The sequence below is a fragment of the Suricata suricatta genome, chromosome 1, assembly GCF_006229205.1.
Source record: "Suricata suricatta isolate VVHF042 chromosome 1, meerkat_22Aug2017_6uvM2_HiC, whole genome shotgun sequence".
In the NCBI taxonomy this organism is placed as follows: domain Eukaryota; kingdom Metazoa; phylum Chordata; class Mammalia; order Carnivora; family Herpestidae; genus Suricata; species Suricata suricatta.
This window is the reverse complement of record NC_043700.1, coordinates 119,317,814-119,333,888: the sequence shown is the minus strand read 5'-3', so window position 1 is coordinate 119,333,888 and position 16,075 is coordinate 119,317,814. Positions and strand designations below refer to the sequence as shown.

The 16,075-nt window shown below is 39.3% G+C and overlaps 1 protein-coding gene across 1 annotated transcript in view; it reads left to right on the top strand.

Annotated features, from left to right (window-relative positions):
- The window catches only part of BMPR1B (bone morphogenetic protein receptor type 1B), a 388,753-nt gene that overhangs the window by 168 nt on the left and 372,510 nt on the right, over positions 1–16,075 (top strand). The window lies entirely within an intron of this gene.

The following is a 16,075-nucleotide window of genomic DNA, read 5'->3' as shown; positions in this document are numbered from 1 at the left end:
GGTGGCGGAGCTCCGGTAAGGACCCGGCGCGCAGGGAGAGGAGGAGGAGGACGTGCAGCGCGGCCGTGGGGCGGCGGCGGGGAGCGGGGTCAGGAGGTGGCCTCCTGGGCTTTGTGCGCGGGCGGCGCTGCCGGGACCCCGAACCTCGTGCCGGCGCCGGCGAGGAGTTGGGGGCAGAGGCAGCTGCGGGCGGGACACGTGCTCCGGAGTTGGGGAAGGAGGGACGCGCCGCGGCGGGGTGTCGGGACCTGCTCACCCAGCGATGGGGCGGGAGGGCGAGCGGAGGGCAGCCCAGGAGTGGGGGAAATGGGGGCGAGTCCGGCAGCCTGGGAGGCAGGACCCGCGGGCACCCAGCTCGGCCGAGCCACCTGCCTCGGCAGCCTCCAGGGACTAAGCTTTGCAGCGGGAGAAAGTGCGCAGCGGGCTGGTCCGGTGTCTCGGACTTGGCTCTCCGTTGCTGCCGCTCTTGCCGGTCTCTTTCTCTCTGTCTCTTACTGTCTCTGTTGCATTCTCAGATGTTTCTCTTTCTCCCTTGTTTTCCCCCCATTCTCTGTTTCTGTCTCTCGCCCTCTCTCCACCTCCTCTCTCTGTCTTCCTCTTGGCCTGTGCGTGTGTCTCCCTCTTCCCACCCCCTTTTCAGTCTATGTGTCCCTCCCTCTCTGTTTCCTTATCTTTTTCCCTGTCTCCTACACTCCTTTAAGTCTCATTTGCCGGCCAACTTTCTGCTGCTAGTCTCACTGCCTCTACTTCTCTCTGTCGCTCTCAGCGCCCATCAATCCACTCGTGACTGTGTCAGGGCTCCATATTTCTGTCTGTCCCGTGCGGTGTTGGGGTTTCAGACATTAGAGAGGATCCTCCGGAAGTTGTCCAGTGTCTTATTTCTTTTTGAGCTGCACCACTTCAGCTGGATTCTGGGTCCTTCCTATTTGTTCTGCATAGAATGGGAACTTTGTGGTTTCTGTGAGTTATTAGGAATTGCTCTTTTCTTTGTCACCTTTCCACCAAGGTGAGGTCAGTGAGTGAGCAGCCTCAGAGGTGCCAGTGAAAGAAAACAGAAGAAGGGAGCTGCTTAATTTTCTCCAACATAGAAAGAAAATGTACCAAACATATCTGCAGTGAAGCAGAACCACCTGAGAAACGTTTCTGACTTGTGGAAAGAAACACAAAGCCTCCGATAATGAGAGGAGTCAGCTAAAAAGTATTTGAAAAGAATTCGAAAAGTATTTATGGAAATGTCTTGCTATCCTAAACTGATGCCAACAAATTATCTGTGTATCTTGCATATATTTTTAGGAGTCTAGCGACAACTCTCCTAATCATTGTTTTTGGAAAATTATGAGAAATGCCCTGTGTCAACTGGGACATTTGTTTTGAAGAAAATATTCCGTCTTTGTATTCTTATACCTCTTTACACTCCGGTGATCAAGAAGAATTATTTTTAACTGCAAAGAAAATAGGAAAGGATTTGTCAGTAATTTTAAAACATGAGACCTTCCAGAGATCAATAATTTCTTTGGAAAACTCTCACTATAAAGGCGTCTTGAAGGATAGTATATCTTAGTGAAATATGCAAGTTATTACACACTCAGATCATTGTGTGATGCAAAAAAAGGTGTGCTGTAAGCAAATCATAGTAGTGATGGTTTTTTATGGGAAACATAGCTGGGAAATTAATTGCTCTGATTTTCACTGTTTTCTTTAGTCATGCATAATAATGTACCTTTGTTTTTAGCAAAGCATGGCCGAGGGCTACAAAACTTGATACAGTGTGTTATTTGTCCAATCTGAATAACTATTTAGAAAACCACTTTTTCCTTTTGCTCACGAGATAGGAGTTGATATGATCTCATTACTCATGTGCTAGGGGCTCCTGATGAATTTTAATGGCACCGATTTGTGATTTTAAATCAAAATGTTAGCTTTGGGTGAGTTCAGATCCTGATTTATGTCACGTTAGTGAATCAGCGCCGTTTATAGGGGCTTTGCCACCTTGTCTACCAGGTGCTGCGTGGGGTTCAGCCCAGGCAGGGCTGTCTGGATTCCCTGTTAGATTATTGTCCCTCGGTGACGTGTTGCCTCTACTCGTGGTATGTTCGCATACGTCCTTCGAATGTTCCAGTCGTTAAATAATATTTATTAAGAGGAAACTGACTTAATTTTTTCCTCATAAACTTTGAAAATTGTGTGAGATGGCCTGATAAAATATTTTCATTACAGTAAATGCTGATTTTATTATTTAACAGTGTAAGGCAATGTAAAGTGTGATATCTTTTGGTATATATAGCGCCCTCCAGCAATCAGCTGCTGTTTATCATCCAGATCTACAGTCAGCCTCCACCCACTCCAAGCTGGCAAAGCCTTTCCTAATTTTCCTCAGCCTCTCATCTCTGCAACTCCTTTTCTGGGCACACCTCTCATTGTTTCCCTCTCCAGTGTCTGGTTCCTCGCTGGGCTATCTTTTCATTGAAATAAGACAGTGTCCCCTTTTCTTTCCTCCTCTGAGTTTCAGATGCCCAGTGCAATACCTGTCGTGTGATAGTCAGAAAATCCTTGAAGGGTGATTTGCCTTCAACTTGTGATGCCAATTCTCTGTAGATGGAGTAGCTCAAAGGAAATGCTATCTTGGAGTGTGATAGATGGAGGGATGAGAGAGTCTTAGGAAGCGTCTCCTCCCACACATCAGTATTAAAGATGAAGAGGATGAGGCCTCAACAATTTGAAAACCTTGTTCAACAATAGACAATGAAGCCACGGTCCTTTCCTCTGCACTCCTGCTTGCCTTCTTTCACTAGAAGTAAATCCCTTACCAGGAGCTAATGTGTACTTTCTAAACTCAGAAGATTTCTTCTCTTGCTGACCAATGGAAGTCATGCATGGAACTTACCATTTTGCAGTAACTGGTAAATCATTGGTTCTGCATAATCATGGAGGTAATATTTGTCTTTCAGAACACTGACTTCTAAGTGCATTTATGCTAAGCATTGTGCTGTGTCATCTTGGGCAGACTGCTTATTCCTACCTGAAAAGAAGATTCAGATTCTCTGGATTAAATGTTCTCCTCTATAATTTTCTGTGCATGTGTTGAATGGGGGTAGGGAAAAAAGAAAGGAAGTTTGGACCAGATTAGGGGCCCTTTTTGAAGTTTTTCTTCCGAGACCACCAGTTTAATTCCCAGAACAACTACGTATTCATCTGTTTTACATATCAGACTTCCCTGTGAGCTTTTGTTTGAAAAAAGGCTAACACAGTTTAAAGAAAGCTTCAAGACCACGTACTTTTCCAGCCTCCCTTGTAGTTCTTGAATTTCATAATCAAGATAATTCCTAACTTTTAAATCTGGGTATTTGGAGGATGGTTGATAAAGTTATTAGAATAGAAGGAGAAACTGGTTTTTAAAAAATGTTTATTTTTGAGAAAGAGAGAGAGGGAGCATGAGTAGGGGTGGGACAGAGAGGGGGGACAGAGGATCCAAAGCAGGCTCTATGATGGCAGCAGAGAGCCCCACACAGGGCTTGAACTCAGGAACCATGAAATCACGACCTGAGCAGAAGTCAGCCACTCAATTAGTTGAGCTACCCAGGCGCTCCAGGATAAGCTGATTTTGCCTGAGAGATACTAATTTCAGATTTTTCTTATGCTGAATTTGATGTGATGGTAGAAATTGAAGTAGAAGTGTTGGAATACATAGAGGCACCCAGAATTTGGAGGAAGTAGGGGATTGGACTAGGAATACTCATTCATGCTGAATTAATCTTTAAAATGGAAGAAAATGAACTTATTAGAGATAGAGTCTGGAGGGAGAAATAAATGAATATTTGGAGTGGACAAGAGGGGCATTTTGTTACTTCTGAGTATTTATTAAGGTCCTCTACAGTATTAAGAGAAAAATGGGGTATTATATAATGTACACCAGGCAATAATCTGTTTTCATGATTTTTAGAGCATCTAGTTTACATCCTGGTGATCTTAATTACATTCATTTTACTTAAATGTTTGAGTGCCTTCCCTCTGCCTGGTAGTGTTATACACCTCAGGGATACTGTAGCCATAAAATACACCAGACTTCTGCTGTCATTGAACTTGCAATCTAGAAAGTGAAAACAACCAGGAGCAAGCACATGAGTAAGATTGTTTCCAGTAGTGAAGATTCACATTCAGAAAATAAGACGTGGTGGTATGACAGCAAGTGACTGGGGCTATTCTTTTTATGGGGTAGCCAAGGAAGTCCTCTCTGAGCGTGTCCCTGAATACCAAGAAAGCCAGCCCAGTGAAAATCCAGGAGAACTTCCTGGCAGAGGGAACATCAAAGCTGTCTCTAAAACTGCAGCAAGTTGGGTACATGCCTGTCAATGTGGTGGGACTCATGTAGTTAAAGGAAATGGTAAGAATGAGGTCAGAGAGATAGGCCTATGTTATAGAGTATGCATTTTATACAGAGTATTTTATTGAATCACCCTGGACGATTTTATCCAGAGAAGTCAAGAAGTATGACTTAACATGTCTGTAGTATGAGCAAGAATGTCTGAAGTAAGATGTTGAGGGAGACTATGAGAAGGATCTAGCTGATAGTTCGGTGGTTTGGCCAAGGGTGGAACCCAGAGAAACTGATCAAATGTTCTTATTACTAAGAGTGACCGAGTTGAATCATTTTCCCCATCTTGATCAACATTGCAGCAATCCACTGGCTCAATAGTTGCTTTTACTTTTATGTCCACGCTTCATTTCCCAGATATCACCTCCTTACCTCCCTTCAAATATATCTCCTGGGCTATAAGCATCTTGACTCAGAGGGTGCAGTCTATCCTGGCGAGGTTCTTCAGGGCTCAGGGTGGACCCTGGACTATGCAGGGGTGCTCGACTCTTTCAACGAACATTTCTTCATTTTACGTGCAGTTTGTGTTCTGGTTACAAAGAAAAGGAATCAAGTCAGAATTCCTTTACTCTGGTGTACGTGGCACTTCGTTCTAGCTCTCAGCTTTGGAAACGACATGCTTCTGTAAGAACTTCACGGCAACGTCCGCATTGTTAGGTGTGGGTCTCACCCTTCCTTGTGTCCCAGCCCTTTGCACAGAGCTAGTATCTAGTAGGCATTCAGTACATATTTGTGGCATGCTGCTGGATGCAGTCTTGTAGAGGACCTGGTTTCCATTCAGCTGACTTCGTTTCTCATGTCTTTCAGCAAGTACATGGCTGCGTGTGCCTGTAGCTTTGGAAGGTACCAAGTGGCAAGTTTGGAAATGATTTTTTTGAAGATTGTGTGTCCTTATTGGCTAAAGGAAGAAAGATACAATCCAGGATATCTCCTTGTAACCTTTCTTGCCTGGCTGTCTTCAGATAAACATTTTAGTCATTTTTATAGCAGTTGCATAGACATGGACTGAAACAAGTACAGACACATCTGTCACTGGTTAATTTGTTGATTTATGAGCCTAAAATGATTCCAAGGAAGTCTGTAATGATGGTGCCTTCATCTAAATTAATCTATTGATAGAAATCAGCGAGTTTTATCTAACTAATATATTTTACAACCATCTGTAAAATACAAAATTATCAGTTCTGTTTCTGGGAATAAGCTACTGTTCTGTTGTCCAATAGACACTGAGCTGTAATAGTACACACAATGAGGTATTATCCCCATATCCTTCCCCTTATTACAGAGCATAGTGCTCTGTTCAAATGAGGTTGCAAACAACTTGGAATCACCGTATTTTTAATGTATCTAGCGATTCACTGTTTTAATCCCTTTCAGTTAGTCAAGAGTCCACGCCTTCTTTTCCTAACTCCATTTTCTTAATGAAACCTCCTGCAGTGTCCCGTGCCTTCTATGTAAGGAGTGTTCTGTTTGCCTCTTCAGATCCACTCTTAACCCTTCTCCCTCACGCTCTCTGCCTAGGACAGTATCCGGGTGAACTTTTCTGACTTCCAGATGGCTTAGGTCAGTGGGGAGCCCCAGCAGGAGACTAAGGGGAGAGTGGGGAAGACGCTCTTAATTCTCTTGGCTGGTTCTCTGCTGCATCACCCTGGGCTGCCTGGGGCCCTGCACTGAAAGGCACTGCTTCTGGTCAGGTAGGCTTCCTTCCATCATTCCATCCTGCCAGTAATCTCTGAATCTCTGCTTTTCCTACCCTGCTTTACTGCCCTACCCTTCAGGGTTCTTCTAAACTCCTGTCTATACCTTAGATAAATCCTCTTCAACTTATCAGAAGTTGTAACAGTTAAGGGATCATTTTCTGTTGATTTCAGCTTCTGTAAGCCTCCGTTTTGGAGGCTTCTTGGATTGGTAAGAACAGTTGGCCACCCTTACCTGTATTGGACATCTGCTTTACACCCTGATTTTTATGCTTCTTTTTCTGGCAACAGTGGCATAGAAGACCCAAGTTGTTATATAACTAATTCTGTCAACAAGTTTATTGGTTTAAGCACATTAATTGACAGTCATCTGTATACCTCCTCCATATGTAATTTGATTGTTTCATTCACTCTTTTATTCATTTATTAATAAAGTACATATTTATAGAGTCAATATTTAGAGTCAGGCACTATGCAGGGCATTGTGGATACCAAAAGGCAGATGTTTACCATTTTTTGGGATGAAGACCGAAAGGGACAGGAAATTAAAAAAAAAAAACCCTAAACAATATTTACAAATGAAGTTTGTGATTAGGTCAGGCTGTGAAGGAAATAAATAGGGTGTAAGTGGGAGAGAGTAATAGGAAGGACTGTCATTGGCTTGAGGTCACAAGCAATGGAAGGGGCTTTTCTCAGTGGCGTTTGCTGACCTGCATCTGTTATGTGTGAGTTTTTTTTTATTAACAATTTTTTTTAATGTTTTATTTATTTTTGATACAGAAAGAGACAGAGCATGAGAGAGGGAGGGCCAGAGAGAGAGGGAGACACAGAATCTGAGGCTAGCTCCAGGCTCTGAGCTAGCTGTCTGCACGGAGCCTGACGTGGGGCTCGAACCCACAAATGTGAGATCTGACCTGAGCTGAAGCCGGCCGCTCAACCGACTGAGCCACCCAGGCGCCCCTATGTGTGAGTTTTAGAAGCTTTTCTTAGTGACACAAATAATAAATCTTGGTAGGAGAAGTAGAAATTGTTGGTAAGCCTACAGTTGCTTTATGACATTACCTAAACTTTGTATTTTGATATATATCTATATCCCCTTTAAGAATTTTTTTGTGCATTTTTATGTATTTTTAAGTAAAACCAAGGTCACATAGATAGTCTTGTTACTTGCATTTTTCACTCAACTGGACATTGACAACACCACTGTACATCAGTCTATTCATTTTAAAACAGAACATTTAATGTATAACCTGATAGTTAATGACCACTGTTGGTTATATTTATTAGGATTTTTAAAAGAGTTGGCATGAAGAAAATGAAAATGACTAATAATCTTACCATAGAAATACCCTCTGGAAATTAGGAGTCGCTTGGAACGTGAGTGTATAGAAATGGCTTAAGTCAGGGGTGCTCGGGTGGCTCAGTGGGTTAAGCATCCGACTTCAGCTCAGGTCATGATCTCTTGGTTTGTGGGTCTGAACCCCACATTGGGCTCCATGCTGACAGTGTGGAGCCTGCTTGGGATTCTCTTTCTCTCTCTTTCTCTCTTTTTCCCTCTCTCCCTCTCTCTCTGCCCCTCCCCTAGTTGTGCTTTCTCTCTCTCTCTCTCAGAGTCAATAAAAATACGTAAAGTCATACAGATTTTTATCTCATCAAAATTCCTTTGAATTACATCTGATAAAAACAAATGACAGTAGAGGGGGAAGACAGTTGAATCAAACCTCTTTTGTTTAGTACTTATATTCCAGAAATTTTTAGGCTTAACGCCATTGCTAGTTATCTCTATCTCATCACATATTAAATGAGAAATCAGAGTTTGAAGTAGTGTGAGCTCTTTGACTAATTCAGGAAAGCCATTTACATATGACAGTACATTTTACTTGATTTCATTTCTTTCTTCGATGTATCCCATGGAACAGTGGTTTTGTGAATGTCCGGTATTTAACTCAAGAAGGATCCTTCGGGCAGAAGCCTCCCATGGCTAACTGTGGGGACTCCGGTTTGGCTGGCTTTGAATCTTGGCTCTGTTGCTTCTTAGCTGTCTGACTTTGGGCAAATTACTGAACCTTGTTTGTCTCTGCGTCATCTGTAAAATGGGGATGATAGTAACAGTGATTACTTTATAGGTGTGTTTGAGGATTAGAATAGCGAATATTTGTAATGGGTTTAGATCAATGCCAGGCAGGTAGGAGACACCACAGAAGCATTTGATAAGCCAACAAGTGATCCAAGTAATGGGGGAGTCGCTATTTTCTGCCTGCAGTCCTTCTGTGAGCCTGTATTATGCTCCTGTGCATGTGGCAGTCCCCCCCGGGGTACTTGAGCACGGGACTTTGTACGTGTCCCTCTATATATGCAATAGTAGTATTGAATTAGTAGTCCTCAGAACATACTTTGGGAAAAATTGATAGAAATAATTTCCGAGACATCTCACCAGTCTGTTGTCTCCAGGAAGAAAGGGACCATTCTTGTTATAGGGATTTTTTTCCCTCACCCTGTCACACCTGTCGTTCTTGGGTTTTTTTTCTTTTCCTTTTCCTTTTTAAAAGTAAAATGGATATTTTTCATACCCAGAGAAAGAATTTTTGCCAGTACAGATGTGAGTATACTCTGGACCTCTGGGGCTTATTGAGCCCAAAGTTTACAATGTATAATATTTTCTAGAAAACTACTTATCTGTTATTTTTTTTTCTAATAGCAAGGAATGTGTATTCGCTGGTATGAACTTGGGGAATACAGGAAATGAACAAAATAAAAATCACTCAGTCTTCTACTACACAGAAATAGCCACTATTAACATTTGAGTCTTTTTTTTTCTTTATAAAATTTGGAGCATTATATAATATGGTTTAGTGCCTTGCCTTTCTTTTTCACTTGACTTTATTTGTGTAATATTCTTAATCCAAGAAACGCAGTGACTTCTGGCTTTCAGATGATTGGTAATCTACATTTCAAAAGAGCTTCCTTCCTTACTCCCCAGATTCTGTGGCCAGAGACAATATGAAAATAAAATGGCGTATCTAGAATGAGTTTCTCGCTCATTCGGAAATTGGAACCACCTGGTAAGCAGTTGGCAATTCTTTTTAAAAGACCTGGAGTAGGTGACCTCAGGTTGCTTCATTTTTATGAGTCATTCCAGTGTTCCAGCCAGCAGCCAGATGGGCGCAGAGGGGCCCACAACCAGTTTGCTTTGGGGGCGCTGCTTACTCATCCTGAGTGACTGTGAGTGAATTTATATAATCTGGAGATTAACTAGGAAATGTTATCCAGGGAAGTCTGAGTTAGCCGAAGTACATTATTTAATTTTAAAATGGTAAATCTGTTTCTTTCATTGAATGTAGGAGGTAGAGCTCTCATAGTGTACTAAGATGGAGGACAGTGTATCTAAGTATTTTATCTTGTCTTACAATTTTGAGTGAGAAATAATATTGTATTTGTATGGCAGTATATAAAGACTTGAACAGTTCTGTTAAGTTTTATTTTGTGTACTTTGTAAATGAGGGATTTATGCTGTAGTGATTAGAGTGTATCTGCTCACGAAGTCCTTTTTCATTCAGAAGTCCTTCCCCAATTTTGAATCCTAGTCTGACTCAAGATTAAATTGGTCACTCTTTAAAACACTTATCTTTAATATCTTTAGCAAATGAAAATATTTAAACTTTTTTTAAAGAGGAAAACCATGCTACACTGTTTAATTGAATTAAATTAGCTTTTCATGGAAATTTACCTAGGAGCTGTTTCTGGAACCAATTTGGAAAATGATCTTTGTCTTCTGTGGCATTTATGTCTGATTATGTTTTTCTTAGTAATTCTCAATGGACCTGATTCACTCCTTGCTTCAGTCATCAAACCCTTGTGATTTTTGTAGGCAAATTAGGCATTTCCTACCCCATAATTATGCATATTAGTTAAATAATGTATGCTTCTTTAAATACAGATAGTGTAAGAAATTGCTAATTCTGTAACTTAAACTTAGTTAAATTTTATCATTTTATCATTCTGCAGAGTATGTTAAGGCTAAGATAAGTCATATATAAATTAATAACTTCCCGTTAAAAAATGTTTCATAGAATGTACGTTTTGACCCCTTTACTAATAAAGGCAGGTGCTGATATTTTTTAAAAATGGCAAATAACCCAAGAGTTCTTAAAAATCTATTTTCTTGAAACCTGTATTTTAGGCACATCAAAGATTTTGTACACTACATTTTCTATCTTCTCTTACATTGTAATCTGTCATTTTCCAAAGCCATGTAGAAATTGAAAACTTCTTAGAAAAACTCAGTTTTCAAGTGTTTTAGTTGTAAAGTTTATCCTTTGTGATCAGTAGTGTGGGGACATGTTTTATATGTTTTGGTGAAAGGACTATGACTTGATGCCTTTATTTCTCAATACTTCATATTTAGCACTTTAAAGATATTAAAAACACATTTAGCTTTTCTGAATCTGCCACAGTCTGGATGTGAGAATCGCCACTATTCTGTGAGGACATGAATGCTCATTTGTGTTCTTCCTACTGTCCGTGCCGTCGTTCTTTTCCCCTCCCTCTCCCCTCCTGTTCTTCGCTCACTTGTGCACTTGATTTGAAAGCTTCCTTTCTTCGGACTACTTTTTCTGAGCGAGAGGGGTTAAAGCTTGCTCATTTCTAGGATTCTGAACCTGTAGCGTATTCCCAAGCCCTCCCTAGCTTCACATCCTCTGACTGATTAGAGTTTTGACTAAGTTAGCCTAATTGAAATGATGATTTGATATTCTTCAGACCTAATCTTAAAATACTTTAATATCATAGACTGATAATAGCAGCAAGATACATTTCTATTTTGTTATGAAACAACTTATTTAATTATAATTCCCCCCTGTTTTTATGAAATATCCATGCTTTAAACATTTTAAAAAGTACATTCTTACAGCTAAAACGAAACATGGCATGGACATATAAAATTTAAAATATAAAATATACATATACTAGATATATATAAAATATATATCTAGACAATTTTTATTCCTTTATACAGTCTCTTTGATATACAAAAATCTGTAATTACATTATATAGGCTTTCTCCAAATACTCTCTAGCTTCTATTTTATTTGAAATTTCATGTATTTATAATTGTGATTTGAAAGTTGTTACATATTCAACATTTTTCTTATAACTCAACTGGTAGGCAGCTTGACTTGCCGTGAGACTGTAAATTCCTATTTTGGCTCATCTCTTCTAACCCTGGAAGGTATAATGCAGTTTAACAATAATATTTTGTATTTTAAGTTTGTGAATAATGTCTTTCTTCCAGATGGGATTATTAAATGTTTATGCAATGTGAATGAATTTGATGCTGTATGTGTCAAAGGGATAATTGAGTCTTGCTCTAAGGGGAAAGATGTTTAAAATTACAGATGATATATTACCACAAACTAAATGCCGAGCACGAATAGTTAGGCAGGGTCTGGGAAAGATGAAATGAGAAGTTGAGGAGAACATATATGAAGGGCCAGGCTGACTCAGTCTCTTATTCCGTCTTTAGCTGGTGCCGTCAGGGGACGTGCTTAGGGAAGGCTGGGTTGGTGTTCCATAATTTCAGGTTTAAAATTCAGACATCTAGCCTTCAAATACCTTAGTTTTTCTCAATTGAAACGACTCTCTTTTTGAAACCGCTTAGAATTGTTTAGTTTGTTTAAGTTCTTGAATTTATATTTATATTTCATTTTTCAACCAGATTGTGAATTCTTGTTGAAGTATCGCAGCAGTTCTACAGCTCCGTTTTTGCCTTGTTCATACTTTCCATCATTGTCTAGGGCCTTGACATTGCCGAGAGCCTTGACATGGCAGGGAGTCTTGACATCTGTAACGTTCCCTGTTGTCTTCACCTTTGTAGGCTGACAGAATGTTGACCTTTCTTTTTTTCCCAAGACTGTCCTGTGGTCAACTTGACCATTTCTTTTTATTTGCTTGGATTTTCCTTAGTTTCTAAATATTTTTTCCCTTCCCTTTTTGGTGAAATCAGAGTTATAATTTCTTCATTCAGCAACCGATATTTTCGGAGTACTTAGACTGTAGTAGACTAGAACTGCTTGTAGTATTTCAAGTAAAGATGAGCTGTAGTCTTAAATAGGATGAGGACCATGTTTTTTGTTCTTTTTTATTTTTTTAATTAATTTTTTATTTATAGTTTATTGTCAAGTTGGTGTGTTCTTGAGTGATGTTGGTGCCATTATTAGCTTTGCTGGCTAACATGGGAACGCATTCATGCAGAGTCCTTTCAGCTCCTCTTCATGATAACTAAGGCTCCTTATCCTGAGAAGCACAGTCTGTTACTTCTTCCCTACATGCCTAACCCTATAGTTTTCCACTTTGACTCTTATTTGATGTTTTCCCCCTAGTAACTCATAAAATTTTGGAAATCTTTTAGGTTATCCCACTGACTTGGCATTTCATGTACTGGAAAAAGTTAGTGTCTTTTGCAGACCTGGGAAATTTAATCTACATTTCCTTTTCTACATCATTTATAAAGATGTTAAATAAGACCACTTCCAGCACCTTCCCTATTTATAGCTTTCCAGCCAAAGCAGTGCCTTTTTTTTTCTACTTTCTTTGTTTCTCTAGTAAAAGTTCATGAAATACTCTGGTGACACTTTTCTTTTTAATAATTTTTGTGGTAGTACCTTGTCAAGGGGCATTAAAAAAATACATGGATTAGAGCCACTGGTTTTTCACTTGAGGCTCCACACATCATTCAATTTGCTCAGACATAATTACCCTTGAAAAAATTCAGAGCTAGCGCCCCTTCCTCCGTTGTTTAATTCTTGTGATCTTATGGTTAGTATATGTAGACCTCACAACATTGCCAAATTACCAAGAAATAATTATAACACTAATTTAGAGAAATTTGAAAGAGAGTTGATAAAAGAGATGAAACAGCATTTAAAGGGATAGTTGAAATGCAATTATATATAAGCAGGCAAAAAAGGGGAATCCGAGGGTGCCTGGGTGGCTCAGTTGGTTAAGTGTCCAGCTCTTGGTTTTAGCTCAGGTAATGATCTCATAGTTGGTGGGATCGAGCCCTGAGCTGGGGGCTCTGTGCTAGCAGCAGGGATCCTGCTTAGGCTTCTCTTTCTTTCTCTCTCTTTCCTTCTCTCTTTGCTAGTCCCCTTCTTGTGTTGTCTCTGTCTCAAAAATAAATAAACTTAAAAAAAAGGAGAGGAGTTACTGTGTCTGAGTCTTTCATAAGTTCTAGACCGTGTCCTAAATAAGTCCATCCTGTTTAAAATAGTAGTGATTGTCATCTCCATGTTACAGCAGGTGAAGGCCCAGTGAAGTTCAGCAGGTGTAGGGCTTAATCGAGATCCTAATCTATACTCTGCATAGGACCATCTGATTCTCAATCCTGGCTTAAATGTTGAAAGTCTCTTAGATCCAGATGTTGTGTTGGTTATTGAGAATACAAAATTACTGTCACTCGGCCCTGGCCCTGGTGGTTTTGGAAAGACCCTTGGAGAGCTTGGAAAGACAGAGTGGAGGAAGAAGCCTATGCATAACAACTCTTTGAGATGGGAATTGTCTGTGAGAGTATAGAGAAAGGCTGATTGCTAAAGGAGTTTTCAAGATAAGAGACTTGGGTTCTTGATAACGTTTTGAGAAGGGATTGATAGAGAAAATTTGGAAAATCTTTGGGAAAACATTCTGAACCTTAAATGGTATAATCTCCTTTTTTCTCCTTTTAGTAATGGAACATTTCTATACAGAGAGTATGGGCACTGTTTTTTAGAGCAAAGTTACCACCTCTTTAGTAAAATTGGCTTTGATTTGATCCACATATTTGTGTGTGTGTGTGTGTGTGTGTGTGTGTGTGTGTGTGAGAGAGAGAGAGAGAGAGAGAGAGAGAAAGAGGGAGAGAGAGAGAGAAATGAGGGGCATTTAACATGTGTTAAATACAGTGACATTAATGAATTTGGGAAATCAAATACCTCAAATAATTTGCTGAGAATATAGAGATGCAGATGATGCAGAATCATTTAAAAATTATCAGTTTATCTGAAATGATTGGCTAAATTCAAAACCTGATTTTCTAAGAGGCACCATAATGAATACCTAATATGTAGAATGTGGGGCTTGGCAAAAGTCCAGGTGTTTCAAGGGAGTGGAAGGTATACACTAAACACACAAAAATCTTCAAGGGCCTCCCTCCTTCACTCCTGGGTGACTCAGCTGGTTAAGCATCTGACTCTTGATTTCAGCTCAGGTCACGATCCCAGGGTCATGGGATTGAGCCCTGCATCGATTCTGCACTGAGTGTCAAGCTAAGAGTCTCTTTCTTCCTCTCTCTCTGCCGCAAACCCCTTTCAAAAACAAAAACCAAAACCTTCAAGGAGAGTTCGTTATTGAAACTCATGTAAATAATTTTTTTAAATATTGAAATGGACTCTAGATCATCATCTGTAAAGAGATATCACCTATATTTTATCACTTCTATTTTGATCTGCCAGAATGTGCCACAGGGAAGTGAAATTCTACAGTTCTGCAGGCTGGTTTGCAACCTGCCAGAATGGACATTGTCTTCTAGTCAGGCATGTTTGCTTTGTATCTTCACACACATCTTTTCTAGAAAGAATCATAAAACGGTGTGTTTTACAGCAAAATGCAATGATGTCTCTTAGCTATGTCCATGGGGTTTAGCTTAGATAGTTTTTAAAGTAAAAAAAAATCTTTGGTTTCCAAAATAAACCATACTGAATATGTATTTTGCATGAAGACAGTGCTATGAGGAATCAAAATTTAAAATTGATTGAGGCATTATAAGTATTTTTAAGTAAAATTCAATTAAAAATTATTATATAAATACTATATGTGTAGTAAGTGAAAATAGTTTTGCTAGTCAGTAATCACCATTTGATTTTTCAAAGGAGTATGAATATCACAAAAACATACTAAGCTATAGTATGATTTGTAACAAGTAGAACACTTCCTTAGTGACTCCTTATATTCCAAAATACAATTTTCCCATTATGGAAAATTATATTTATGTTGAACATAAATAATCAGATATTTGCTTCCCTAATGATCCAGATTATTTTAAAATCATGTTACTGGATTTAACGATGCGACCTCTGTTCTGTGACCTTATGTATTTCTGGAGGCTTGTTGTACATGTCAAGGGTATTTCCTTTTATTTGTTTTAATTTTACCTGCCATTTAAATTATTGAATGACTCTTTATAATTTTATTATGAAGCCATATAATAAGGAAGGACCAGTTGATTATTTTTTACTTTAACTTTCATAATCTCATATAATTCCAGTCTTCTTTGTATTCTCATTGCTCAGGTCAAATAATTCTTGTTTCGCAATTTCTCATCACAGTAATGGATGGGATAGACTAATATGCTTCAGTACATTTGTTGTTCTCATTGTAGCCTTTTACATCTGCTCTCTCCTCCAGGGGAGGAAAGCAAGCAGTCAGAAAGAGTACGTGACTGGGATGTAAGAAAGGCCATAATTAGTTTTGGAACCTTTGACTGATCATTTAAATAAAAGATTGGTCAAGCTTCGTATGGTCTTTCTGGCTCTGAAATGCTGTGATTCTGTAACCTAAATGGGCAAATCTTATAGTTAATAATGATAGTATGACATTAGGTTCTTCAGAGCAGGGCACCGTAACTGTGGCGTGTGTGTATTCCCCCCTCCCCTCCACCCAAGGTCGGATTTGGAATTTCAGGGACAGAAGAGAATGTTCACAGATTAAGTCCTTTCCCAATGTTATTGTATCTGAGATTTTATAGTTCTTTGCATGAGTGACTGATATTTAAAAACCATATGATTATACTGTGCACCATTTTATGTGCTTCTATGATTCCTTTCCTCAGTGGTTACAAATAATTTTGGTGAGTTGGAAGTAATTTTACAATCAGAATCATACTCCTTTTTTTTTTTTTGAATTATTTTCTAAGAACTTTAAGGCATTTGTTGAAAAGGTTTTGTTCAGAGGTCAGATTCAGTTTCATGTTTGACTGTAT